This window comes from Xiphophorus couchianus, chromosome 8 (assembly GCF_001444195.1).
Source record: "Xiphophorus couchianus chromosome 8, X_couchianus-1.0, whole genome shotgun sequence".
Classification (NCBI taxonomy): domain Eukaryota; kingdom Metazoa; phylum Chordata; class Actinopteri; order Cyprinodontiformes; family Poeciliidae; genus Xiphophorus; species Xiphophorus couchianus.
In genome coordinates this window covers 1988922-2015592 of record NC_040235.1, presented here as the reverse complement: position 1 = coordinate 2015592, position 26671 = coordinate 1988922, and the positions used below count along the sequence as shown (strand labels likewise).

Here is a 26671-nt window from a genome sequence, read left to right as displayed (position 1 = left end):
TTGAAAATATTAAGTTGAAACTACAAACATTTTATCTCTTACCATAATGTAAATATATTATGTATTATCAATAACTTTTTTTTATGTCTCAGCAACACTATTGTAATGAATAACACCAGCTTATTTTTCATTGCCAGTATTACTCAATGAAATTGTGTTGGGCGAACACAATTCTATCATGTTAATGGAACACATGTTACAGCTTTAAATCCTACTTAATTTTTTCAAGTTCTCTATATGCTGTTCTACTGTAAAAAATTAAAGACTGATATTTGACAAGAAAGACAAAGAAAGCGAGTGCTACTGAACAAATTAGTTTTATTTGAAAAAAAATTTAAATCACACCATTTTGTACTTAACATATTTTAAATTGAAGAGACATAAATTTTTTTAAATTTAGTAAATGCAATTTTTATGAACATGAAGGAAAACCTGAGACATATTTCTATAAAAGATGTACAAGATTATGAAAAGTATGTCAAATTTCTACAAACTGTTTTTGAACATGTATTCAAATGACATTAATTAATGCTGCAGTACATAGCTTTACAGACTTTTTTAACATATTTGTTAAAACTATCAGTATGTTATGTCAATATGAGACAAAGCTAAACTTTTTACACCAATTATCTGTCACATGTCTTACTGATTACTATGTAATACCAACAAATGTGTAAAAACAAGAACATTTTTTTACAAGGGAAACACTACATCTTAAAAGTTTATCTATAAGATATTAATATGAAAGACAAAATGATTTAGAAAAGTATGTAAAATTTCTAAAACAATTCTGAACATGTAATTTGCATGACAATAAATCAGTGTAATGTAACTTTTATAGCAAATTTCTTTAACATATTTGTAACACTAAGTAGCAGTAGTGTTATAAGTAGCACTACATACTGGAACGTAAAAGCTGCTGAAGCCCAGTCTTTCAGGTGAACGTTCCTCATTAAAAAAATACATTTGTGTCCTCCAATAAAGAATACAACAAGAAATACAAAAACTGAACATGAGAACATTACCAAATTAAACATGAGAAAATCAATATTCACTCATAGAGGTGGTTTTTAAGGGACAATGCCTTGTTTGACAGTTTACCTCCATCCAGTTCCATTACTATTTTCTGTAATACCTCGAAAGTGTAGCGGAGGTCAGCAGGGTAGGCGAGGTTCATTGCATATATCAGTCCAAAAAGCATTGCAACAGCTGTTGGCACACTATCCAAATTGGACAACACTCTGATGCCTTCAAGAACGACCCCGATGTCTTCATCTGCTGAAGAACAGTCTTTAAGATGAAAAACACCGATGGTGGTGGCTCCAATACCCTCTTCAATATTAGCTTCATCCACACCCTATGTGAAGAAATGACAAATTAATCTCTTTCTCTAGACCTAGCTGTATCTAGTTCTTGATATATAGATATAGTTAACATAACATAGAGAAAGAAATAGATATATAGATAGATTTATATAGATCGACAGCTTTAGAGATAGATTTAGAGAAATAGATAGTTTTAGATAGATAGATATCTCTAGTCCTTTCTCTACAGATATCTCTAAGTATACCTACATGTAGATATAGACAGATCTATGTGTCTATTCATGTAAAGATAGATCTATCTCTAGATATCTAGAGACATCTAAGTCTATATAGATACAACTATATGCAGATCTAAATCTATTTCTATATTTAGATTGATTTATCTATCACTAGGTGTAAATACACATTAAGATACATACCACATATTTATGGATGAGCTTGGCTGGATCTTCTCCCATATATATGCAGACTCCCTTAATGACACACTCCCGTGCAACATCAACATCTTCACACTGAAGGAAATTCAGTATGAAAAAATTAGAATTTTTTTCAAGCCTTGTGCTTCACAATGAAGTTTAATAATGTACTTTACCCAAATGTTTTTTATGGTGAAGAGATAGAAACTAATAAAGTTAAAAGTAAAGTTTTAAATGAAAATAAGCAAGAGTAAAAGTCCAAGTTGACAACATTTAAAACAAGAAAAATGTAATTTTCTATATTATTAGTTGTGTTATGGCTACATCACTTACATCATCCATTTGTGCAACAATTTGTCTAAGCTTTTGTCCGAGCTGTCCTCTTCTTTTGAAGAGCTTCCTCAGGTTGTCACAGTGGAGATCCAGTTGAGAGAAGAACTTTGAATGAAGCGGTATGGTCGTAATTCTCTTAAACTCAGCATTTATCTGAAAAAATGAGCACAAAGGAATGATTTTCAAATTATAAACATCTGGAAGAAGGCCACAATCACATAAGTTACAACCTAGGAACATACAAGTAAGTGTTTCATTTCTTTTTAGATGTGAATATATGTGAGCAAAATAGTCCCGCACTGATGCCAAATCATTGCATTCACAAAGGTGACAACAGAAAATAGCTTTTGTTGTAGTAGTCAACACTGTTTTGTGGCATTTATTTTGATGGACAATAAGTGCATTCAATGTTTTAAAGGTGCATGGACAATGCAGGTATGTACATGGGAAGTGGCAATGACGTCCAAAATGTGGATGTTTTAATTTGTAGTGATGCAAAAGCTTGGACCTACTTGACACTTTTTCTGAGCACCCCTTACAACTCCACATTACCAGCACCACCTAAACCTGTAACACACAAAGATAACCTTGAGTGAGATAACTGAAAATCCAGCAGGTAACTTCACACATATATATATATATATATATATATATATATATAAAAAAAAAAAAGAAAAAACAAAATCTAAGCTCTTCACCAGATTACCAAAACTCAATGTCCTGACAAATATCTGCCATCAGCATAAAATTCATGGGTGCTAAAGTTTGGAAGGCACATTTGAAACTTAAATTTGTTTTTTTATACTAAATCATCTTGGCTTACAAAAATGAATTAAAAAAGCAATTCCTATCTAGGAGCCATAATTAATTTACATCTGTTCTACAACCCAAATTTGTAAACACTTTACATTGAGTCTTCCCTTAAGCTATTGAAAAAAGGGTGAGCTCTCAGACGCCGCCGCCGCTGGAGGGGCTGACACTTGCGGAGCGGCGAGAGACAGCGAGCCAGAGACGACTGTTGGGCTCACAGTAACAACATCTACATGACAAACTTTCTACCTGTCATTAATAAGCATGTCACATTCACAAAACAGTACTGTTCCGATGCAGGTGGTTCATAAATCTGTCAAAAATGTTCCTAGCACACTATTTTTCGAATATTTCTATAAAATTTTTTTTAAAGAAAAAAAAATGTGTTACCATATATTGCAGTTATCAGTAGATATTTACAAAGGACACTTTGCATAAGTCTTGAGAATTTGGAAAACATTCGGATTTTTACTCATACCGAATACTGTGCTCCAGCACTGCGCTGGACCATTGCGCCCCCAGCGAACTGTGCTGGATGGCCTTGGCATCCATACAGCGGCGCTGATGCAGTCGAACCATTACGTTAGCAAATTGAAATATGAAGATGGAGGGGATCATTAATGTTGCGCACTGCACCACAGATAAGGGAAAATAACCCAGAAACCCGCCGAAGTACTCAAAATCCCTCATATTCTTATTTTGTCGTTCTGTCAGCGAAGCTACATGCAGAATTGTTACCATAATAACGAATATCGGTTCTGTTAGTGTATCATGTTTCCACAAGGGTATAATCCCAGAAGAGGTGGCTCATTTGCTTGACAGTGCTAATATTAAAGAACAAAAAACATGCATTTTCTATAAGAACAAAACATTGAGAAGCCAGTCGGTTCTAAATCGTCACAGTAGCCATGAGGGAAATAAAGTAACGGACACTTCTCCTGGTGGCATTTCACTGCTTGGAAACTATTGAAACCACCTCGTTGATCTATCCCAAGCACACAAATTAAAAATATGATCGGTAACAACCGTCTTCTGTGGACAACTTTGATGGACTATAGCATACTGTTCTGTACTGCTGTATTTAGCTACAGCTATTAGCTATACTAATAAGAATAGCTAGCAAAATGAAAACAAAAGAACATGCAGATAGTTTAACAATGAGCTATTATACAAGACAATAATCATGTGGAAACATTCTGAACTACAAAAAATATATATATTTAGATCACTTACCTAATCGATATTCCTCTAAAGATTTGTCTTAAACGTTCTTGTCGCTGAGGAGTCGGAAGAAACTGGGCGGCAATCGCGATATCTTTACAAATATCTTGTTTGGCTTCTGATTGGTTAAGATTAAAAAGACCGCTCTTATTATTGTCCAATCATATTTGATAGTGTCTTTTGATACATTGCATAATTTCCGGTGATGATAAAACATGATTACAATGGTTTTAGTAATGTAATATAATTACGTTAAACCAACGTAAAGAAAATGTGTAGTTTCATTATTGTTGATAATTAAGTAAATGATTCTTTATTCAATCGTGTAAATACAAGAGACATGATTGTCTTGTGTAGTATTAACTTATTTTGTTTGTGCAAAATGAAAGACCCCTCAATTCTCATTTTTTCGTGTACAAACTAAATCAGTTAAAAATATTACCTTTTCCTTTGTGACAATGTGATTGACAGTGTTGCTATTTTCACTCTCTGTTGTCTCAAAGGTCCATGGCAATTCTGATGATTGCCCAGAAACCAAACTGTAATCATTCCATGCACTGCACATGTGCAGAAAGAAAGATACTGCTTCCTATTTCTGTCCTAGAAAATTTTTGCGAGCTTCTTTGTGAATTCTGTTTGAAGCTGCAACTTGACAGCTTCATTTGTGAAGCGTCTCAATTAAGTAGAATATTCCTGCCGACATATCTCGACTCCCAGACTGTCTCACTAGAACATGAAAGCCAAAGCTTAAGGAAGTCGTCACACACCTTGAGAAAGAAACCGACACACATGCACAGATGCAAAACTAAAAATAGAGGCAGCTATCCCACTAACACTGGTTAATGCTCTTCACCCAGACAGTTTGATTAGCATATCTTTAATGTGCCTTTTTCTCCTTTCTGCTACCCCTCTTTGAGTTTCTCCTTTTTTCACTCCTAATCTTTCTGTCTTGTGCGAAACTGTCTAGTTTCTCATTAGAATTCTCAGGAGGGCTTGCTTGCAGGGAGTGAGCTTTTTGTATTTGAAAGGAAAGAGAGAAAAAAGCAGGCTAAAAAGATTTGAACAACTGTGGTAATTAGAGATTTTGCATGAGCAAGACAACCTCAGCACCACCTACTCCACCTTTCTCTGCCACTGTCTGTCCCTCTCAGGTCTTTCAGGGCACTGTAATGGCCTCCATCTGGCCTAGAAGAAGTTGAGGGGGGACAGGCAGGGAAGGAGGGCGGAGAAAAGCATTGAGTCACTGTGTGGCAACTTTTAGCCATCTGGGACTAACCCCTCTCTATCTCTTTAAGACCACTTCTCACCTGTCCCAACCAACCAGCAGACATTCAGGTTAGATGCATGTTATGAGAATGTCAGTAGTGGGGAAAAAAAGCTCTGGTCTGCTAAAATCTGTTTGGGCATTAAACAAAGATATGTAGAAGTGTGGTTTCAAATTAAGCAAAATCCCACTCACTGTGCGTGAAGTGAGTGGGATTGATAAATTCTTCCTGCCTCTTAGATTTATTTTTACATTCTGTCCTGTTTCAACCACCAACGTTGATAGATTTTATTGGTATTTTATGTGATTGACCAACTCATTGAAAGTGTTAGGAAAATGATCAGTGTGAGGCAATACTTTTTTGAACTACCTTGAACTGCAAGTACAGGAACAAGACCTTTATGTTTTTGTTTCCAGCACCTTTGTGCTTCTAAAGTTTCCCATATACTGAGACATTCTTTGTGTATTTCGTGTTGCATTGTCCACAGACAGTTCAGATTTCGTAGTTTAACATGCTGATTACATACGTTTCTTGTGACAAATTTTCTTTCTCACAATCTGAATGGATACTACAAGTTTGATGAGCTAGTTGGGCTCCTAACCCAGTTTCTTCTCCACCATGGAAGTCACTGCACAACTGGTAATACGGTACAGAGTGGCAGTCTGGTGGCACTGGTCAAGCCAACTTTCAACATGATCTGATTGCTGTTGCCTACTATTAAGGAAGAATAATTTTAAATTAACTTTGGACAAAACGTTTGGCTCTCTCTTCCTTAAACTTCCGGGTCCTCTCAGCGGGCGACGTGCAGCCACAAGGAAACAACAATGCGCGTTGACGTCACAGAATCACAGAGTTTAATCCCATACAAAGCAACGTATGAATCAACAACAAAGCTGGAGAGGAACAGAGATATGCATTCTTTACCTGAGACAGACAAAGACAGACAAAGACAAACAAAACAAAGACGCGTCTTTGGAGAAAGCCGATGCAAAAAAGCAAAAATAGTGGCAGCTCTCTAAATTTTTACTCCTGTACACGAAGTCTTATACTGAAGGTGTGTCTTTGTTTTTTAATATATTCAATTAAGGCGTACCTCTTGTTGGCCAACTGGAAGCTACCTTGGACACTCAGAGAAACTTAGAAACTCCCCCTAATTTTACGGCAAAGATCAAAGGCCATTTGCTCCCTGGTAAAACAAAAGAGCCAACAGCTGCGTCCTGACCCCCTGTGGTTCTACGGTCATTTTGGGTACAGACAAACATGAGATAAGATTTCACAGATACCTGTGAAATCCGAAGTCTCTTCCGTTGTCTCTCCTTACATAAATTCTCAGAAGAAACATAAATCCAGTAATTTTGGTTCAAGGAAAGGTTATCTTTACAAACCCCAGTTTTACTCCTCTACAGTCAGCACCTCAAAAGATTGAGTCCTGCCAAAAATAACACATAAAATCAACCGAACAAAATGAGGTATAATTCCTGAGCAATTTTCTAATACTAAACAAAACATTTTCATTCAAACAATTTTCCATTTGATTCTGATATAGTCACAGATAGTACAATTTTCAAATACATTCATCATTTACTAGATTAGTAGTTTTAAAATGAGATAATACAATCTTCAATAAAAACATGGTATTAATACTTAGAAAAATGTCTTAGAAATTAAATGTTAGTGGTTTCAACCTTCTATGTTGTATTCAGTTTTACACCATCCCAGATGTTGGTTTCTAGAAGGCTTTTGATCTTCTGTGAACAAAACAGATTTCTCTCTCCCAGGCCCAAATGATAGTGCCTTGGGGGAGATGCTAATTTTACAGCCTCCTGTGCTCTGGCAACACAGCAGGAGGCCCCATTGAGAGATCTGCATTTGGTTCCTGGGTCTGAATGCTTGCCCATCTGGTTTAATTTTAAATCCTTAACACAAACCTGTTCAAAATTAAGAAATTTGTTCAAAATAAGAGTGTTCAATATACCTTTTACACATGCCGTAAGATTAACTGTATTAAGCACTAAAAATAATCATTTTTCCTCAACACTACAAAACAGTGCAACTTGAACACAGTTTTCTGCCTAGTAGTTTTCTGTGCAACACCAATAGGGGTGCCTGCAGGATATCATCTTAGGGTACGCACAATATTATCATTTCACCTGACCCAGTCACATCTCCAACACTCATCATATTTCTGTCGCACAATACCAGCATAAACCTCAACAACACAGATACATGTCATGTAATGCACATGGTCCACAAAGACAGAACATTCAGTTCATTTATGTTTTCCGACCTGGTGTTTCTTTTGCGGTTATTAATAAGTGAACAGCCCCTGATTAGCCCCTTAACCCTAGCCCCCTAAATCACCAAAAACGGCTGAAAATATAAACCCAAATTAAATCAGCTGCTGTTCTTGAACATTTTGGAGTTCATGCAAAAGCTTTGTTCTTTATGAAGATGACAAGCTAAATTTTCTATTTTTGCATTCAAAAATACTTTAACTGAAGTAGTTTGTAGCTATTACGTTTGTAACACAAAAAAATGAAAAATTTTGCTTCACCCAGATTTTCCATTTTTATTTCTTGTAAATGCACATTGAGTTTTGAATGTATAGACTAGGAAATACAATAAATCTGTAGATAAAGTATTCTGCTCGTGGATTTCAAGACTGATCAAAATAGAACAAAAAAGAAATGTCATTTTGGACATGTTTATTTTTGAGGATGTACAGGTTGTCCAACTGTGCCATCTGGAGTCTCCAAATGGCACGCTTGGACAACATCTGCTATATAAACTTCAAATGACTGTAACTGCTCAGTGCTTCAACATACAGTCATCAGTGAGGCTCTAATGAAAGATAATGACCAGAGGAATCCTCCGACACATTATTACTGATAGTGGAAGTTACTTGTAATTATATAAATGAAATAGCATATCTGGAGGGGCAGGGGGGTTGCGTACAGTCAGACCTCCTCAACTTCTCTCCTTTGCCCCCCCTTTTAACGATACGCTAGCCCCCCAGAGTTGTGAAGTTCTGCTGAAGAAATAAATTCAGTTTTGATATGTTCTGACAACGTGTCTCTCCGTTGAAAAAGAGAAAAAATGTGTTTACAGGACTTTTTGGCGCTGTGCATGAGGACGCACAGAGCCTGTCTTTGACGCAGCAAAGACGCACACATTACGCATGGTTACGCATGCAGCTGGTGGATTCATGTCAAAACAAACCCCAAAATGCCTTATTTCATTATGACAGGACACGTGTTGGCTACACATCAGTGGCTTTAGATTTAGTCTCCGAGTTGACCAGTCAGAAATATTCCAGAAAGAATACAGGCATGTCAAAACGAGCTCAAGTCACTCTCTCTCTCTCTCTCTCTCTCGGAAAATGCCATTCCATAACATTACTGGTCGAATGCGTTGTCAATCAAAAGGGGGGCTCTATCTGCCTAATAAAAGCATCATAATGGACACCGGCAGAGTTTAAACCCTTAAATCTCAGCCTCGGAAAATACAATGGAAAAACGGCACGCGGACGTTCTGGTGCGGGTTAAGGAGTTAGCTAATTTAAACATCTGCTCTACTGGTGATCTGTCAGAGTTGGTGTGTGGGCAGCCTTTTTTTTTTACTGAACCCGAAACACCAAATTCCACTGCACATCAACATATTACATTAAAAAAATCAAACTTGTGTTGACAATTAGTACCAAACCAATATGCTTTGAGAATAAAACATCGGTTTCTGAAATTTGCATGTCATAGCATTTTGTTTACATTGTTAACAAAAAAAAAACTAATGTCCTAAGTCTTCAGTAAATGCTTTTGGAATATTTACATGTGAGATCTTTGTCAAGATAAAGTCGCAGTTACACCTTTATCCCCCAGTAAATGGGATAAAGTTTTGTCTTACCTGTTCCATCATGTTACATGGGTTAGTGCTGTGAATTCACTAGTGGTGCACTGATCGCAGTTTTCTGGCTGATCACAATTACCGATTTATAGAAACACTGACCTGCCGATTCTGATTTTGCTGTATACCATTTTTTGGTCTCATATGTCCTTAAAAATGGCTTTTGGTAACAGTGGGGTGACTACTGTTTACTGCAACTGTGCACACATGACCTGGTGGGCCAGTCTATCAGTCAGACCTCTCTCACAGCAGAGAAGAAGAGGACAGTGGATGATTTTCAGACCTTTGCTGAGGTAATAAGATTGGCTTCACTTGTAAGTATCGGCCAATCACAGATCTCAAAAAATTAAGGAAATCGTGCTGATAAATCAACTGGCCGATAAATCGGTGCAGCCCAGAATTCACCGCTTCCCCAAAACAGACTGCTGCTCAATATTGTGTTGGTAGTAAAATATTGTAGTGGTAGTAAAAATAGGTAGTAAATTCAAGTCTAGAATTTCTGTATAAACCCCGTAGAACAGCGGTCCCCACCGGTATCGAGCCCGATGCTATTGTTGGGCAGGGGGTGGGGGGCGGGGTGTGTGCTGCAGTACTCCCTTGTTGTTTTGTTACTCATTCTGCTACAAGTTGGCTCAATGGGCTCTTTGCACCTGCCGGGCTGACGTCACAACCGCATCCGCAAATGCGGCTCTTTTTTTTCCCATTTTGAGTTACCATGACAGCTAGAAAAGACAAAGTCTTATTTCAGACGAAACTAAAACAATACTATGAACATTGCTGTCTTCCTAATATAATGGGCTTTTAAGTTTTCATGGATTTCCAAGCGGTCCTGAATTAAGAAGACAGTGGCTTGTAAATATTCGTCGCTACCAGTTAAAGCTAACGCCGCACAGCAAAGTTTACAGCCTTCACTTCACTCCGGATCAACTTCTTCAGCCTAAAGAAGAAGGTAAAGGAGCCTCCTGTGTTATTTCCATGGAATCACTTCTGTATTCAGCCTGAAAGAGAGTTTATGGGAACGAGAGAACAGACCAGAGCCAGACAGCCGAGCAACTGATCCGACTGTACACACTGCTGTAAACACCGTCCTGCTTCACAAGAAACATGCAAAACTAATAAAGCGAAGTAACACAGAGACCTTAAGGAACACGGCCATATTTTTCTAAAAGCAACAACTCTGAACCTGAACCGCCAGCTGAACTAGAACTCAGACACCAGAGCTGCTCTACTGTTAAGCTATGGGCTTGTTGTTCCTCAGGCTTCAGAAGCAAAAAGCCTGAACCGTAAAATCCCTTGTTACTTGGTCTCTGACACTAATGACAATAAACGCACGTAATATACTTGAAAACAAGGTAAAAACATTGTCCGTTAATGAATGATGAAAAATGTTTAGATACTTAAATGGCACATTTTTACAAGAAAAATGTCTAGCATAAGCTAAAGCTAATGTTAGCCACAAAGTTTAAAGAAAGTAAAACTCCCCTTCATATCTGTGTATAACGAGGCGAACATCTTAAAACCTTTCTCCAGCTTACTTGTTGGGGCTTCGGATCGATGTTCATCATTAATTGTTACCTTGGACAAGCCCTGCAAACACAAAGTGTAAAGTGCCTTTTTCAATAGATCGGAAACGATTGAGCCGCTTTTCCCCGAATGCGGAAGCTGAGGTGCAAAGAGCCCATTTTGACACCCAAGACATAACCGGTAAAATCCGGTTTAGGATTTTCAAAATAAAAGATCCGGAAGTCGTTCATTATTTCTTGCGCGGCCCGGTGGTTGGGGACCACTGCCGTAGAATTCTGCTTATTCGGTTTTAGCTAGTTTCTCTTCATACTCACATTTAGCTTACAGTAAGAGCGTCAAGCTGCCAATCCATCTCCACAGACTGACACAGATGAGGGCTACATACATGTTTTTATACAAAAGACCTTTTTTTAATTCACATTTTTGTTAGTAAAGAGGAATAGATAGTATTTTTTTCTTTACTTTAAAGCAAAATCTCAAGGTGCGCACAGTGCGTATATGCCAGTCCGTCCAGCTTGTCAAGAAAATCCGAGCTCATCCCACTTCCCCATGCTGGAGATTTTAGTTTAACAGTAATAATAAATAAAGTTATCTTTAAAATGAATCACTCAAGTCACATCAAGGCCCAACAGTAGACTTAAGTGTCAATAAAGTTAGTTTAACAGTAATAATAAATAAAGTTATCTTTAAAATGAATCACTCAAGTGACATCAAGGCCCAACAGTAGACTGAAGTGTCAATAAAATAAATCTAGTTGTGTGTGTTGTTTTTGTCTCATACAAACTTTGCTAGGTTGAGCAACCCTGAGACATTGGCACAGACATCATGACATGATGTCTCTTAAGACAGTGATGGATATGAGATCATCTGTCTAAGCAGACAGCCAATACAAACGCACCAAAAGGGTGGATAAACCCTATATAAGGTGGGTGCAAAAGAGGAACCTTTTGTTGGATCCTCCGGGCAGCTTCGAGCCAAGATCGAGATGGACAAAGAACTCTGCAGCTGAAGAAGAGCCGGGGCCACAGAGACGAAGACTGTCCTGCTCATGGAGACCAACCCGTCAGGCCCACAATCTGTGGCTTCGAATCGCACTTCTCTCATCGGCTGGGTTCAGACCCCGAAGATGAAGATGAGGACAAAGACAAAGACGAAGAACTGGTGCCTTTTTTCCTGCCAGCACCAAGTCCTGTGTGACCTCACCATCCATGCGGAGAAGAAGCTCATCAGACCTACAGAGATCCCTGCCTTCGCCAATCAACATCTTCCTCCTGCTGCAGCACCTTCTTCATCATCAAGCCAGGTCTGGGGTTCGAAACGCCAAACTCCGTCCGTCTTTCTCAAAGGTTCCCTTTTTTAGTTCTCAGTGTCAGCATTAGGGAAAGATAGACTAGATGATTGATTTTACTTATTTGATTATTTCTGCTACTGAATTAAGCTGTACTGACCCTTGCAAAACTGCCTTACTAATAAAATATTTAGCATAAAGAAAATCTAAAAGATGTTGTGGACATTCAGTTAATGAGTCACCTTAAAGTTCTTTGATGGTTGTAAAATAGCTGTGATGTTTGATTCTGGAGAGGAAAAAGTGGAAAATGTTTTTAGGTTGCTGGTAGCCCAAATGTAAAACAACATCCTTGGGACTCGCCCGAGTCACTAAAACCTACCTGGTTCAATAACAAATGCAAGTTGTAAAATAGAGAACGAGCGACCGTTAACAGGTGTGCTCTGTGAAACTAGTTGGCTGTAGGCTGCTCAGTCTGGCTAATTCACAGGGGGAAGAAGGGTGGGACACCTGGATGTAGGCCGTCAGATAACCAGGCAAATCGTTTCTCGAAACCAGCTTAAACAGAGTTTACTTCAGTTCTGGACAGGGTAAATCCCAGCAGATTTAGGAAACTCAACGGACCCGTTAGACGGAGAGCTGGTAGCACATCTCCCCTCTCAGAAGAGGAAGTACGAGAGTGAGAGAGTAGAGACAGAAAGGAGGGGGGGGGGTGTTGCGCAACAACAAGCTGCAGGCGCTACTGACACCCAAGTATGCGAATGCGGTCATAAAAATCTACCTTCACATGAATTTGTCCCGCTGGTGTCTACTTTGAGTCCACTTTGAATCTGCTTCAAATACATGATGGCAGGGCTGGCCCGAGCCTCCATGGGGCCCTAAGCGAAATTTGGTTTTGAGACCCTCTAGTTCTGCTGGCAATGTGGACTGGCTGCAGTCAACAGTCTGCTCATTAGATCATTCACACACCTGCTATAAACTTATTGTATCTCTGGCAGTGCTGTTTACATTATATCCTATACATGTATAATATAGGACACATTTATCGGCCAGTGTTTTTCTGGGCATTTCCTTAATTTTGGGGGATCGTGATTGGCCGATACTTACATGTGAAGCCCATCTTATCCACTGATCTTATTTTTGTCAGCAAAGGTTTAAAAATCAGTCTGTCCTTTTCTGCTCTACAGTGAGAGGTTTGACTGACAGACTGACCCACCAGATCAGGTCTGAACGTTTACAGTTAACAATATTCACCCCACTGTTCCAAATTATTATGGAAGTGATATTTTCTCAGATTTTCCTAAATGGTCAATGCAAATGATGGCCAGCATAACTTTCAAGTCATGAACTATTACAGTATAAATCAAATTTTACTGAACAAAGCTCCCCATGAAAACAGTATTTTTTTCAACAAAAAAAAACCTCAGAATGCACTGTTCCAAATTATCATGCACAGCGGATTTTCTAAACATTTTATGGATTATAAAGTACTGCAAATGTGACAGTTAATGTTGTATAGCAGGGGTTTTCAAAGTATGAAAGGGTGAGCCCCCCTCCAAGGAGCACAATGCCTGCTGCCCCCCCAATAATCAACCCACACACAAACAAATGCCACTACAAAACACCTTCTAATTGCTTCTATTTTAAAACCATCTCATCTTTTAAACTGGCACTTTATCTGAATGAAATTTAACACATGAACATTTTAAAACATATCCTCCCATTTTAATTATTTTATCAGGGCATTTGTATGGCAAATACGCCCTTTTTCCATTTTTCTAATGATAAGAACAACCCCAAACTCTTTTTTTTTTCATTGGTTTTTTTCTGTGTGCACAGCTCCTTCAGCTTCCTCTTAAAAAACTCCCGCAGCTTGGTCACTAAACTTGGGTGCTTTGTTTCAATGTGTTGCCGGAGCTTACAGGGTCTCATGCTGTCATTAGCCAGAACCTCCTTGCAGATTACACATTGCGGCCTTGGAGCACCATCGGGAGCAGTCCGGGAAAATCCAAACTTTAAGTAGTCGTGGTCATACTTCCTCTTTTTTCTACTTACGCCAGAGCTTGTCTCCCCTGCCTTTTTCTTTACTAAAAATGTGTCCATTCTTTCTCTCACATCAGTAGACAGCAAGCAAATAGCTTCTTTTCCAGTTTATTTTTTCCCTCGCACCGCGCCTCCCCTAAAGTGCTCTGGCGCCCCCTAGGGGAGGCGCGCCTCACACTTTGAAAACCGCCGTTGTATAGAATTCCACTTGTCATTACTTCCAAGTTTGAGTTCATGTGCTATGGGTGAAACAGCACCCCCTCCTGGTGGTTGGCAGTGTTAAATATACTGAACACAGACATCTCGTTGCCAGTTCATGAGAGATGAGCGCGAGGTAGGTTCACTGAGTTTAACGCTCTGGTAAAATGTTATGTTAGCTTGATGCTAACATGAAATGCTATTCCTCGTAAGGTGCTGTACCCGCTGTGATGAACCTGATTCCTGATCAGTCGTTATTCTGTTCCATACAGATAAAAATCATTTCATCTCATCCTGTCTCCTGACCCTTATTCACACAACGCAGAATTGAGTTGAACTGAGCTAGAACCCAATCATGATTACCGAGGTTACACAAATGGTTCACCACCAATCCACTACTGCGTCCATCTGGACCATCCAGGGTTGCACAGCAGTAATCAGTGAACAAGTCTGTTTGAAAATGAATCTTCATGTACGGCTGGGCCCACTGCCACCGTTTCTGCTTGTGAGCTCTGGTTAGGGGCCCAATAGTAGGTCCTCTGGAGGATCCTCCACCTTGAGGTTCCAGAGGCACCAGCAGCTTCAAATAACTGTTTGCTGCTTTGTAGGGGCATTTTAACAGGTGATCTCTTAATCCAATGAATTTGTCTAACAGAAACCTTCCTCATTCTGCCTTTATCTGTACAAACCCATGTTTGTTCTGAATCAGCCACAAATCTCTCCACAGTACGATAAAGCTTCAGTTTTCATTAAATATCTAATATTTTCATACCTTGTCATACAGCAAGGATGATTTTTGCCCCAGAGAGTTCCTTACTCTTTCCCATATTGCTTGAAACCTGTGGCCTACTTAATAATGTGGAACATCCTTCTTAAGTAGATTCCCTTTAATTGATTTCACCAGACAAACTAATCAACCAGCTCTCTGAAATTAATTATAGTGATTCAAAGAGCCCTGACACACAATAAAATCTATAAATTTAATAGCACAACAAAAAATGTAATCTTTATGACACTTAAATCCAATTTGCATAATAATTTGGAACACGGTATAGTTAGTATTCACCTAGTTGAACCATGAATCCAGATCCCATCACACAGAGCAGATAAATACATCTAACTTTTTCCCCGTAGTGAAAAAAACCACTGACTGTGGCCCCAATAACTTATAAAAAATGAAATTAAATGACTCCACTTAAATTACAAGCACTTCACCTGCTGGGGTCTGAACGCACACCCTCACAAATTCCTCCTGGTTCGCATCTGCAGAGAAATCTGCGCTGGTTCATCAGTCAGGATCAATCTGTTCCAAACTGATCAACTGAACTCTGCGAGTTTTTTACCCTGTGTGCAGTCCGGACGTGCGCTTTTACAGTGATTTTTTTGCATGGTTTCGCTTCTCCGAAACGGACAGATGTTACACTTGCCACGCTCCTCCAGAGTGCGGGAGGGTAATGTGCACCCTTAAGGTTCCAATTGTTAAATGCAATGCGCTTCTGAACCAGATGCTAGATGTCATTGCAGAGGCAACTAAAATTAATTAATAAAAAAATCCTTTCTGAATATCATCTAATGGACACTGAACTAAATGCATCTTTCAGACCGGGAGCTGACAGAGTTAACTGTTATGGACAGGATGCTTTGGAGCATCTGGTTCAGAACATCCTGTCTGAACCTGCATTGAACCCGGTCTGAAAGATGCATTTAGTTCAGTGTCCATGAGATGATATTCAGAAAGGATTTTTTTATGAATTAATTTTAGTTGCCTCTGCAATGACATCTAAAGTCTATAATGTCTGCCCATGAACACCAGTCAAGGGTGTGAATTATAAACTGTCAAATGACGAAAATTTTCAAATTTAAAATTTTCCTGTCTTTTAAAAAAATAAACAGTGAAATACGGAAAATATTCTGTTAACGCAACCTCTGCCTAGGACCAAGATTTTTACCGTTTTTTTCTCTACAAAATAGCTCTGGCTATGTCAGATTAAATTGACAGCATCTGTAAAAATTGATTTTCATATAATTAAATTAGATGCAGGCCTTGACCGGGCTATTATAATACCTACATATTATTTGATCTAAATAAATAGATCAAATTTATCTATTTATTTAGATAAATAGATAAATGTATGTCTCTGACATACGGTCAGAGACTTAAAACTCTGACTGTATGTTTTAAGTCATTGCTGTGCTGGAATGTTATCCTTCACCCTGTACAGTATTTAGGTCCATCCACCCTACAGACGAAGAGCATTCTGTAAGCATGGTGCTGCTACTATGTTACCCAGTTTACCATGATGTGTGATGTTAGTATACTGCTAAAAATAATGTTTCAAATAAACACAGAAAAGTTCATAAAATCCAGTTACAATCAATCGAAGCTCGATGTAACATGACACAATTGCCCCTTTTCCACTGGCTCTAATGGACCCAGCTCCACTCTACTCAGCTTACATTGCAAGAGTTTCCACTAGCTTTTTTTCCAGGTCAGTCCCTGCTTGTGTGGGTTCACTGATTAGCCGTGGGCGTGGTCAGATGTTAGAGCAGGGGTCGGCAACCTTTTCTACTCAAAGAGCCATTTGGGACCGCCTCCCAATAAAAAAAAAGCACTCGGAGCCACAACCCATTTTGACGTCATATATATAAAACCTATATGCTATGTACAAAAATCGATACTATGTTGCGTTTATGAAATCAACGAACTGCTGCAGAGTACACAAAATTTTATTTCTGCATGTAACAAAATGCATTTTACACTTTGTTGATGCTCAATTTCAAACAAAATACTCTGACTATTTGGGTCTTTGTATTTAAGAAATAAAAATCGAAACTTACCCAACCCGCACTGAAGGAAAAATAGAAATAGAATGCAGTCGCCTGTCCTCCTCTTATTCAGGAAATAAAAATCAAAACTTATCCAAATATTATCCACCGGCACTGAACGAACCAAGCTAACCAAAAAATGCGCAGTCTGCTTCTGTGTCCCATCGCGCGTGTGCGGTCACCTGTCCTCCTGAATTAAAAAAAACACACTATTTCACTTAACAATATATAGTTATGTATTTATATTTGACTGTTATATTCCAGACAACCACGCACACATATGTAAAACAATAGCTAATTAAAATATTTATTTTACCTGGTTAATGTGATTTTTGCTCCTGAACCTCGCTGCACAGCGTCTTCACGTCAGGGCTGTAAGATGTCACCTTCAGCTTCAAACAGGAGCGTAAGCTGACGTCTGTGAGGCGTGAGCGGTGCTTGTTTTTAATAAAGTTCATGTTGGAGAAGACCTGCTCACAGATGTATGTGGATCCGAAGATCGCAAGGACTCCAAATGCATACCTCTTCATGTTGATGTAGCTGTCGGGGATGGCATTCCATGTTTCGAATACAAGTTTGTCCTGTTTGGGAAGGTTTGCAACTTCGCTCCATTTGTGATTCTGAGCAAGAAAGGTCTTCTGATGGCACACATTTTCAAGATCAGCTGTCAAACTCTTGAACTTTGACACCCAGATGTCTTTGTCGGCGATGTCGGCCAGTTCCATCTCTAGATCAGGTTGACTTACACCTGGAAATGCAGTCATATTCAACAGGGATGGATCGATGCTTAGAGGAGTGACAGGGAAAGATGAAGTGTTTTTTTCCTCTCTGAACTCACAGAATCGTTTCCCAAATGATGCTTGCATTGCAGTGATTGCAGATTGCAAATACTGCGTATTTATCACATTCCCACCTTGTTGGTATTCTCTCAAAGAGGGGAAGTGATGCAGTGCGACTCGCTGTAAATCCTTGGCCAACACTGTTAGCTTGCGCTCGAATCCCAGCACCTCTTCCAGCAGGTGCAGAGCTGTGCCTCCTTTCCCCTGAAGAGATGTGTTCAATGTGTTCAAGTGCGCTGTCATATCGATCATAAAGTGTAGCTTTTCCAGCCACTCTGGCTGTTCCAGCTCAGGAAAGGTGAGCCCTTTGCTGCTGAGGAATGTTTTCACCTCTTCTAGACACACTGCAAAGCGTTTCAGCACTTCCCCTCTGGACAGCCAACGGACTTTGTTATGCAGCAGGAGATCAGAGTACTTGGTGTCCATCTCATCTAGTAATGAGCGGAACTGACGGTGATTTAAACTTTTTGCCATTATTTTGTTGACAATCTGAATGACAACATCCATTACTTCTGTGCATTCCGGAGGAAATGTTTGCGCACACAGTGCTTCTTCATGCAAGATACAATGGAAAGTCAGCAATTTTCTATCCAGTGACTTCTGGAGTAAAATTGCAAAGCCCTTCTGCACTCCTGTCATGCACGGTGCCCCATCAGTAGCTACTGACACCAGGTGAGTGGTCTTTATTTCTTTATTTCTCAAACAGTCCAATACAGCCTCACATATGTCCTCCCCCCTGTTTGGCCTTTTAGCGGTATTAAATCAATCATTTCTTCCTGTGGCCTGGTAGCGCTCACGTATCGGCAGAACAACGCTATTTGTTCAATGTCATTTTGTCTTTTGACGCATCGCAGGCGATTGAGTAGGCCAAAGCTGAATTGGTATCTTCAATCTGCTGTCTGGTGACGTTTTCTGCCATCTTCACAGTTCTGTCCTGGACAGTTTTGGCAGAGAGAGGCATGTCTTTTATTTTCTGCAAAATTTCATCTTTGTTTCTGAAGTCCGAGAAAAGATGTTCTGAAATTTTAACAAATGTTTCTTTGAGATAATCTCCATCTGTAAATGGCTTACCATGCTTGATTATTTCCTGAGTAGCCACGAAACTGGCACATGTAGTGGAATTTGCGGTCTTAATCTACTTCTTGAAGTGACTCTTGCTAGCTCCAGCCTTCCGCATCAGCTCCGAAACGGCCTTTTTTCTCTCCTCTCCCTCGGGATATTTTTTAGCAAAGAGAGTGTTTGCTCTTGAAATGTCTTTCAACATTTGACTTTTTGTTGTTTGCCAGTCTTTCGCCACATATTAAGCAGACAGATGAACCAGTTTCATCAGCGGTGAAAGCAAAATGATTTGTCCACGTAGCATTAAATGCTCTGCCATCTTCAGAATGTGTCCTTTTCTTAGATTTATTCATGATTTATCTCCCAGGCAAGGATCAAAAAATCAATAAATCAGTGCGCTAAAAAAAAACGCGGTCTGCCAGACATGTGGGGTACGTCAGGAATGCCTGTCGCACATCGGCGGACGTGACGTATATTTTGGGTGCTAAAAAAGTTCAAAACTTTTTGTTTTAATGTTACAAGTTTACCGTAATCTTCAGATTTAGAAATTTATTTTAAAATGACTTTAATTTATAATTTTTTAATGATTTAATTTTAATAAAATATTCTATTTCCCAAAGTCACTGGGAGCCACAACGGAAGGACGAAAGAACCACACGTGGCTCCGGAGCCATTGGTTGCCGACCCCTGCGTTAGAGCAAAGATAGCAGAAAAACAAACGGCGCAAAATGTCAAATATGCTACAACATGGCCAAAAGCAAGCGATGAACAATGAGATGCTGGCTTTTATGTGCATCAGACTTCAATATGTAGCGACAGGTTGATGGAGGAATGAGTCGTTTTTGTCAACATAGCGGAGAGAATGGAAAACCTTGGTTAGCCCCTCAGATGCATGGTAACGCACTGATATCCAGACAGCTCCATGATGGTCAGTTGAGCATATGTCTGCTCAGTTTTCACCATAGTTTATGGTTGCTTACATACAGTCATAGAAGATGTCGGAAACACAAAGTCTGCTGTATTTTTATTGCTCAAACACATGTTGCACACTCAAATAGTGATGTCAAGACATGCGGTGGTTGTAAATTTACTTTACTTAACTTTTTCTAAAAATACAAAACAACATGCATAAATCCAACATGCGTCACACTAATGGCTGCTATGTTCTACTGAGCTTACGTTCTTCAACACAGAAACTTAGCTTACCTGTCTTGACTGAGATAATCATATCTCCATTATTAACACAGCAATGTACATTTTGCCTTATGAAACTTTACAGCTTCATGTCACAAACATACATTGCGTCTTGGTAACTTTTCACAACTTCGGCTTACCTGAAAATATAAAACAACATTCATAAATCCGACGTGCGTCACACTAATGGCTCCTAAGTTCTACTGAGCTTACGTTCTTCAATACAGAAACTTAGGACCCATGGCTGCCCTAAGCGCCTGTTAAAAACGGATCCCTTTCTAGGCTCATTTCACTCAGTCAGAATAGTTACCAACATATATATGAATATTCAGCTTAACATAGACAATGAAACACAGTGCTTTTTAATAACAAAACAAAATATTCATAAGAAAGAGAATAGAATCATATTTAATGGAAGGGGTGGTTCCTTGATCTAAAGGCCCTAGCAACTGGTCCCCCACACACCAGTTGCACATTCCTTAGGATTGGAGTGTGCTGTTCATAATTACTCTAATTTTTTTATGCTGAAACTTTCTCTATATTGTACAGTATGTTACCCTTAGTAATTTTTTTATGTGCTTCAGTTGTTTGTCATTTCATTCATGGAAAGTCATGGAATTTGCAAGTAAGGGCAAAAAATGCTGTTTTTTCCGTGGTGCGTGTGTTTCTGTGGTTCTTGTCTCGGACTTGTAGATTTGTGATCTATATCAAACCCTATCTCTGGCCAAGACCGCAGAAAATGTCCATTGATCCCGAAATCAGACAGGCAAGTTGTGGAGCTCTGAATCTTTTTTTTATGCAGTTCTTCAAACATTTGAAGAACTGCTTGTGTCCTTGTGTTTTCAATCAGGACACAAGGACCATGGAAGCGCGCTCATTGGTGGAGACCACATTTATTTTTCCAGATAGGAAATACACATTTGTACTAAACTATCCTCCTAGAAAAATATTTACATAATTTAAACTACGCCAACAACTTCAAAACTAAAACAAAAACAATTTGGGCCCAAACAAAATCCAAAAAACATCTCTCCTCCCTCTCAAACAATGGATTTTTCCAGTGAGGCTGATTGAAAACACCAGGTCCTTGTCAGCACTGCTCATGGGCGCACTTCCATGGCAACACATGACCAGGTGACCTCAAAGAGAAGAGAGAATGATTAAAACCAAATATTAAAAGCAAGTTACTTCCTCCAAACAAAAACAATACATTTACCAGATAAATTAGAATATAGAAAGTACAAAAAACAGCACCTGTTAGGGAAGGGGTAAATCCCTCACACTTCCCTCCCTTTCAGGAGACTCGCTGTGGTCTTCTTCGCTGTGTCACAGCAAGACTAGAAGTCTGCGACTGCGTTTTCTTTTCCTGGAATGTAGCCTATCTTGAATCGATAAGGTTGAAGAGACAGGAACCATCGTGTTATGCGACTGCTTGTGTCTTTCATGGCCTCCAACCATTTCAGTGCCCGATGGTCAGTCTCAAGGGTGAACTCTTGCCCCAGAAGATAATATCTGAGAGAGTCAATCATCCATTTGATAGCCAGACACTTCAGTTCCACTGCCGAATATCTGGTCTCTCGCTGAAACAACCTTCTACTAATGTTGGCGACTGGCTTCTTGTCCACTTCTTCTCCCTGCAAAAGAACCCCACCAATTCCCCTGGCAGATGCATCAGTCTGAACAGTGAAGGGTAAAGTGAAGTTTGGGATCTGAAGTACAGGTTCTTGAGACAATGCCTCCTTTAAATCCTGGAATGCCTTCTCTTGTGCTTCTCCCTACACAATTTTTGTTTTTGATGTCCCAGTGAGGTCAGAAAGAGCTGCTTTATCAGCTGTTCTAGCAGAAAAGTTCCTGATGAATCATCGATACCAAAATACCAGGCCCAAAAAGGACCTGACTTGTCTCCTGGTTGTTGGACTCTCCACACATTAAACTACCTAGTGGAAACAGTGTTCACATCGAACTGGTTTTCATGTGACACCGGGCTGATAAGTTTGACAATAAGGGTTATATGAGTTCGTATTGTTTCAAAGTTGACATCAACATGATAAAAATCAACATAAAGTTGTCACATGATAGACACGTAAGCGAAAATGCTTAATAGCAACAGGCTTTATATATTCATGCAAATATTGACATGGTGAATTATGCAGAATTATAAGAACAAAAAAAAGACATCATCCCAGACTTCTTTATCAGCAGCAGAGCAGAGAGGTGGTCCGATAAATGGAGTCTGACTTTTTTTTTCGAACAACAAGGAAAGGATGATCGGGTATGTGCTCATTTTCGATTGCTGCACAAATTATTACACCAATCACAATTGAGCTTTCGGAACATAATAAACAAAGCTTATCGAATGGATCCCTGATCCCTGAAAGCCAGCGCAGCCTCCTGCTGCGTGAGGCAGACAAATATCGTGATGGCGGCGCCCTGTATGGCTGCGGCTGCATGGGCTCTCGACAACTTGCGAGTATTTGAGCAAAATATACCGCCTAAAACGTTACAAACTTTGCATCCACTCAGTAAGTTAGCATATGATCGCCAGCGTCTGCTGGAATTACAATCATCAAGTGATTTTGGACTCATAAATACGACTACTCTGGAGTGTTTACGTGATCTCGGACTGCTACGGAGGCAAGACCCAGCGGCCCACAGCACAGCGGACTCGCGTAGCAGCGCTAGTCGGAGGAGGAGAAAGCGAAGTCGGTGCAACCGGCAGCGGAAGCGCGGCTGTCGAAGTGCACTAACAGCTAAACGCTAACCCCCACAGATCGCCGCTTCCGTCCATCTTTCTCTCCAATGTCCGCTCTCTGGACAACAAAATAGACCATCTGCAACTAGAACTGTCTTCAAAGAGAGAGTTGAGGAACTGCTGCGCTCTCATTCTGACGGAGACATGGCTCAACTCGTCCATACCGGACAATGTTGTTAGCCTGGAGGGGCTCGCTACATTCCACGCAGACAGGAGCAGCGCTCTCAGCGGTAAAACCCGAGGAGGGGGGTTCTGTATTTACATCAACAACAACTGGTGTAAAAATGCCATGACTGTCGCCAGTTACTGCTCCCCGGACATCAAGCTTCTGACTGTTAACTGCAGACCATTCTACCTGCCCAGGGAGTTTACTGTTAGCATCACTGCTGTGTATGTGCTCCCCAGTGCTAACACTAAAGAGGCTATGAGTGTTCTCTACCGGACCATCAGTGAGTTGCAATCCTCACACACAGAGGGCGTTTTCATCATTGCTGGGGATTTTAACCAGGCCAACATGAAGACTGTTCTCCCTCACTTCAACCAGTATGTGGATTTTCCAACCAGGGGAGTGAATACGCTAGACTTGGCCTACACCAACATCAAAGAAGCATTCAGAGCAGCCCCCCGCCCCCACCTTGGCTCTTCAGACCACCTATCTGTCATGCTAATTCCTGCATACAAGACCCTGCTGATCAGAACAAAACCTACAGTGAAGCAGGTGAGAGTGTGGACTGATGGGGCCATGGAGGCACTTCAGGACTGTTTTGAGTGCTCTGACTGGGAGAAGTTCAAGGCAGCAGCCACTTACAACGACCAGATCAACATCGATGAGTAAGCCATGACTGTGTCAGCCTACATCAACAAGAGCACAGAGGACGTCAGCATCACTAAGAACATTATCACCCGGGCCAACCAACAACCCTGGATGACTAAGGAGGTACGGGAAATGCTAAAAGCACGGAACTCAGCCTTCAAGTCTGGAGACAAGGAGGCACTGAGGACAGCGAGAGCCAACTTGAACCGTGCTATCAGTTTAGCAAAGCAAACCCACAGTCAGAAAATACAGGAGTTCTTCCACGACACCAGCAACATCAGGAGTATGTGGCAAGGCATACGAGAGAGACCTAATAGGCACCCTTCTGTCAAAATTTAATCGGAGTTTGATGGATGAGTGATTAATGACCCCAATTAATTGATTTTAATTTCCGGTCACATGATGCCCCTCCCCCCATCCGACCACATGATGCCCCTCCCCCCATCCGGTCACATGACACCCCTCCCCCCATCCGGTCACATGATGCCCCTCCCCCCATCCGGTCACATGACCCCCCGGATGTCTCATGACCTCAGCGTGCTTAGCACGTGTTACAATACCGTATATTCCCGCTAATTTCAATTCATCCAATAGAAACAGAGACAGGCTCCGAGTTTTATGAGTAATACAATTAAAGTATAAAAAACAATAAGTGATAAATAATCAAGAATAATATACAATATAATATTTTTAAATAGAATGTTGTATTTAACTCCGGTTTTGCTCACCGAGCCATTCGTGTTTGTGCGTGTGTCCGGGCAGAATACTGGACACACATGTCCCTCAGGATGTCTCAATGCCATACAGTGTTTAAGGTGAACTCCTTCTGACCTCTATGAGTTTGAATTAGCCGATAGAAGCAGAGACAAGGGGTTCGGTGTTAGAAAATCATTAGTAACATACAATATATGATATTTAAATAGAATGTTGTAATTAACTCCGGTTTTGCTCACCAAGCCGTTCGTGTTTGTGCGTGTGTCCGGGCAGAATACTGGACACACATGTCCCTCAGGATGTCTCAATGCCATACAGTGTTTAAGGGGAACTCCGCGTGACACGTGTGGCTATGTATATTTCCGATCATCTCAATAGGGTCTCTATCAGGGGTTGATTGATATGATGTAAACGCCAGCACAGGATTCATTCTCGTGACTTTAGGGAGGGTGGGAGTGGGAGGCCCCACGACAGTGCTGTTCACCAGGCCATTTGTGTGTGTGTGTGTGTCTGTGTATATAAAGACATATAGAAACAAAAGTCCCTAAAGAAAACCTACAGTTTAACTATTTTACTGCATTATTTATGGTAGCACAATTAGCCAGTGTTGACTATGAGTTTGTGATTTCCTTCATCACTTCAATTTTAAACTCTAATAGATTTTCTTTTTCTGTAACACTTGCTAGTGTGATACATTTCAGTAAATGTTCCTCATTTGTACACGTACTTCTTAAGAATATGTGACAGACAGTAAACAGGCCTACTCAAATTTAACTTTTATCTTTCCGCAGTTAAAGAATTTGTTCAGACTTTTCCAGAATTTGGCCCGGCATCACTGTGAATGATTTTGTTCAGTTTTTTTTCTTGCTGTTGAATCAACGCTGATCTTCCCACTGCTTCATGCTTTCTCCAAAATAGTAAATCTTGGTTTAAATACATTCGAAACTCTTTTTTTTTCTGTAACACTTGCTAGTGTGAAACATGTTAGTAAAAGTTCCTCATCTGTACTCGTACTTCTGAACAATATCTGACAGGGACTAAACAGGCCACGGTGAGGTTGCTCATATGTATCTTTCAGCTTTCCCTCCACCCATTATCTTACACACTTTAGTGTGTTCACTAACAAAATATAGTACACCTCTAATTTTTTTAATTTTTCATTATTAAAACTTTTAAATGATCAATGTGAACCATCAGTCTGTATTAAAATAGTTAATATAATTCATATTATTTATTTAGATTTGATGTTTTAATGTGTGCCCTTGGATTTCTATTGATTTATTGAATGTGTAAATATTTATCAAACTGAATAGCCATTCCATTTTTTTTATATAGTATTTTTTTCTTTTGGTGTTTGTTGCACAAATTCAAATACATGCCGGCTATCAGCCAACAATTCAATCAGTGAATTTGTGTTTTTTCTTAAATACTCCCTCTCTCCGAGACTTACTTACATCTTCTGACAACTAGCCCCACTTATAATAGCATTGACTAAGTTTGCTATTGGTACACTTTACCTAAAAATTAAAATTAAACATACTCACTACACAACCATGCTCCAAGAGTTGCTCACAACATGGTGAATTGTTCTGTTATCTTAAAAATGATCTGCAGCTTTTGTTCCTTGATGCTGTCTGTTCACTAACAGACCGTACATCTCTTGTGATCGATAAGCTTATAAATGATCAATGTGAAGCATCAGTATGCGCTAAAGAAGATCATATCAGTCAGATTAAGTAAAATATCATTATACTCAAAGCAATCAAAATTATATTTCTCTGAAAGGTCATTTCTCCTTTTCAGAGAGTTTAGACTGTATGAAAGGAATCAGTGAAATATACTATGAAATATTTTATCTGCTGCATCCCCATAATAAAACTTCAATTGTGAATCGAATGATTACATTGCATCTAGATACAAAAGAATCAACCGTTAATTAGTAATCATACTGACTAACAAGATCTGATCAAACAAGAAACTTGACAACCTCAAGGGATTTCTCACATTGGAGAATAAACCGTCTGACTTTCTTTAGCCACTAAATTTAACCTTACCAAAGTTTTGCCTTGGAGTAAACAGGTACTGAGTTTGAAGCGGATCAGATGCCTTCAGCCATCTGTTAAAGCTAGACTCCGGCCTTCCTCACTGTAAAA

General features: G+C 39.7%; 1 long non-coding RNA gene across 2 annotated transcripts; it reads right to left on the bottom strand.

The window, feature by feature from the left end:
* Positions 1-670: 670 nt before the first annotated feature.
* LOC114149055 (uncharacterized) lies at positions 671-4510 on the bottom strand. 2 transcript variants are annotated; one of them, XR_003596424.1, is made up of 5 exons: positions 4118-4510; positions 2587-2641; positions 2075-2227; positions 1745-1837; positions 671-1357 (listed from the first exon to the last, which is right to left on the bottom strand). It is a non-coding gene; the product is annotated as an uncharacterized LOC114149055 (long non-coding RNA). The 2 variants fall into 2 exon arrangements; XR_003596423.1 differs by lacking the exon at positions 4118-4510 and having other exon boundaries at positions 2587-3546.
* Between the last annotated feature and the right edge of the window lie 22161 nt (positions 4511-26671).